At 34.8% G+C, this 3,451-nt stretch overlaps 1 long non-coding RNA gene across 2 annotated transcripts; it reads left to right on the forward strand.

Annotated features, from left to right (window-relative positions):
* Window positions 1–138: 138 nt before the first annotated feature.
* LOC109828022 lies at window positions 139–3,113 on the forward strand. 2 transcript variants are annotated; one of them, XR_002243568.1, is made up of 5 exons: window positions 139–496; window positions 627–706; window positions 2,137–2,234; window positions 2,393–2,463; window positions 2,884–3,113. It is a non-coding gene; the product is annotated as an uncharacterized LOC109828022 (long non-coding RNA). The 2 variants fall into 2 exon arrangements; XR_002243567.1 differs by having other exon boundaries at window positions 236–496; window positions 650–706.
* Window positions 3,114–3,451: the final 338 nt, after the last annotated feature.

The following is a 3,451-nucleotide window of genomic DNA, read 5'->3' on the forward strand; positions in this document are numbered from 1 at the left end:
TTCGTTGAACTTAACCGCCACCAACTTCGCCGTGACCTATCACACCATTCTCTCTTCTCCGCTGTCCATTCCCTCGTTGCCCGGGCTCGACGCCTTCCCTCGTTCGCCATCGACGTCGACCACCACTGACGATCGCGTTGCCTCGAGCTAGGGAAGGCAATTTCTGTCCATACCCAATTGCCCACCCAGCTCGCCCATCAGTTGGCCCGCCCAAAACCCACCCATTTGGTTAAATAGTTCTAAATGAGCGGGTATGAATTTAAAAGAGAGTAAACAGGCTCTTAATGGGCGGGCATCGCGCCCGCCTAACCCGCCCAGGTGAAAACCCTCGTTTTCCCGTTCTCGTCTCTCGTTCTCTGGTTCTTCGTTCCTCGTTCTCTCGCAAGCTCACAGTCTTTCATCGACTCTCCCTTTCTCGTGCCTCTTCGTCTTGTGGTTTCGTCTCCTCAACAAGCTCGAATCTTTCACTGAGAATCCATGGATGAGGGAGATTAAGGTAATATTTTCAATCATGGATTTGATTAGGTCGAATTTGTCAATTCTTTTTAGAATTTTTTCTATTTTCGATTTGTCAAAACAATTGGGGACTATTTGATTTAGATCATTGTTCTAATCACCATATTTAGATATTTTGATTCCCCTTTGCCAGATATTTTCGAGGAGGCTGCTGCTTCCTCTTCTTGCTTCTTCTAGGGTTTCTTCAAAGGTTCGATCTTTTCCCCTAAATCTCTTAATCCTTCTCTGCTTCTTTTGATCTTATAATTTCGATCTAATTTTTTATCGCCGACTGTAAAATTTACACTTCTCACCCTATTTTTCATATTTTTAATTAAATTGCCGATGGAATCGATCTGTAAAAGCTTAATTAGTATCTCATTGGTTTTGTTTACATAATTGTTTTGAATGGAGACTGTTTGACTGATGATTATCATCACATTAAGGGCATACTTAATTATACTCTTCTCTTAATCAAGTTGATATAGACATAAAAATCATACCTTTGATGATTAAGCCAAACAATCATAAAGATCTGATTTTTGTCTATTTCAACTTGATTAAGAGAAGAAGCTTTACTTTTCCGCAGTCAATGCCAGCAAATACAGAAGGAAAAGCAGCTATCTGTTTCATATAAGTTCCTGAGTGTGATACTTTATTGAACTTTTTGTAAGTCTAGTAAATTATAACTATTATTTTTCATGCGATATAATTTAATTAGTATGATCTGTCAAATTTTAATTTTTCTTCTGTTTTTTGGTTTGGAAATTTGAGGTAATTGCAGCTTATTGTAATTGATTTATTTTAGAATATATTACTTGACTCATGCATATATTACTTGACTCATGCGTTTTTGCGTTCAAAGTTCATGCTCAAGTTTTGAATTGAATGGATTAGTAAGTGTTTGTAGAAAGAGAAAGATGAAAGCTTATCTAAGATTTCGACTAATTGCATAGAGGTCCCTGAGTATTAGAATGCAGAATTTGCATTTGTAATTTCACAATGACAATAGATTCAAGGTGACATGATTGAAATTTCACTGACCATGCCCTAAAAATAATAACTGGATCATAGATTTCATTTTAAAATGGGGCATTCATTGTATGGTCTGTCAAATTTCATTGTTTTTTCTGTTGGTTTTTTGTTCAGTCAGGTATACCTCCTTCTCTTGGATTCAAAGTCCTAAAGTTTGTTTCATTTTCTTATAAAATAGATTTTATTTTATTATATATAAAATGTAATGAACCCAGTCTTGTGGTCTTGGGTTGAGCACATATCCGAGCTCTGAAAAACTTCCAAGTCTATTGGTTTTCAGGTTGAGTGCCTCTGGATTTTGAAATGGCAACCTTGGCAAGTTGTTTCATATTACAGTGCTGACCCTCCCAAACAAAAGATCAAGTTGTCTCTGTTTCAGATTCTAGACCTTTCATTTTAAAAGGCTAATACGTCAAGTGTCTTGTGTTTCTTAAGAACCACTATCAAAAACATCTAATCTAAACTGGAATCAAATATCTTATTTGAAAATATTTCCTTCAATCCTGAATAATTAGGACTCTTCCCATGAGGAGATTTTTTTTACTCTCTCCAAGCTCCAAAGTTGTCCTGCATCGCACTTATGATCCTCTTGCATTTTTTTTCCAGGACAAGGTAAGTTTGGGACACTAGAAGCTCTTGGGATTTCTTGTATGCTTTTGACTACTGCAGGTGGCATTGCCTGGCATGCTGTCAATGTTCTACAGGTATTTACTTCTCTATTTTATAACATTTGTTTCTCTTTTTTTTAAATGTTATTGGAACTAATTATCTTGTCTATTTGGTATATATGCTGGAGGTATTAATGAATTACAATTCCAGTTGAAAATTCCTTACTCCTATAAGTTATGCTTTTTTGGTTCAGGGAATTATCGACTTAGAGCACCCTGTCCTGGCCTTGAGCATGACAACTGTCTCCATCGCTGTTAAGGAAGGGTATGGCATATATGTTTTTTTTCTTTTTCTGTTCTTTTATCTCTTTATTCCATGTTAAGAAGGAACAATTTGAAGAACTGCAACTAAGTTTAAAATCTATAATGTCTGATCAAGCACATTATAAAATATATAATGTTTAGCCTAGAGAGTTCTGAGGGTTTGCTATGTATAGAATTTGAATGTTCAGTCCATCGGTGGATGAGTGTCAATAGCCTGACCAATAAGTTATGTTTTTCTATGTTTTGTATGAGCCCTCATTCATTGTTTTTTCAACATGGGGTTCATTGCCAACTGAGAGGGTTCATGCAAGGTTGACATCTAATTATTAATCTTTCCATCGAGTGTCCATTAGAATGATTAGTTTTATCTTTTCAGACATGGTTAGAAGTTTTATCTAATTATTATCTTTTTTTTTGCAAGGTGACTTTGTGGAAGCTGCTGAGCAGTATATCGCAATCTATTAGTACTGATTATACTACTTGTTTTAATTTTTTTTAGACATGACTTGCAAATGTATCACAATCTATTAGTGCTATGATAACATCTTTTGTATTCGAAAGCAAAGTTAGTTGAAGCTGTTTATGAACTTAAATCAAGCAACAATAATGCAAAGTTTGTGTCAATGTGATTTGTATCATATTTTCATGTGATATATTGTTGTATTTATTAGTATTTTATCATAAACCTAGCACCAGGTCATGAGTAGTGGTTGCTGGTTTTAGTTCTTGAAGTTTGGATTAAACTCTACATTTTTATTGCTTACTGTAAATATATACGTTACATTAGAGTCTCATATATTATGTGTTGATCATCTATATATTTGCCAATAGAATTCTTTTGACACATTTGTTGAATAAGAATTCTATTTTTAGTTTCTAATTCTCGAAGGATTTTATTTGGGGAAAAAACTCCTTGAAATTTTACAAAAAAACCCTTAAAAGGTTGTGAAAACCCCGCAAAAAGTTTACAAAAAATACTCAAAAAGTTT

Source organism: Asparagus officinalis, unplaced genomic scaffold (genome assembly GCF_001876935.1).
Source record: "Asparagus officinalis unplaced genomic scaffold, Aspof.V1 AsparagusV1_Un640, whole genome shotgun sequence".
In the NCBI taxonomy this organism is placed as follows: Eukaryota; Viridiplantae; Streptophyta; class Magnoliopsida; order Asparagales; family Asparagaceae; genus Asparagus; species Asparagus officinalis.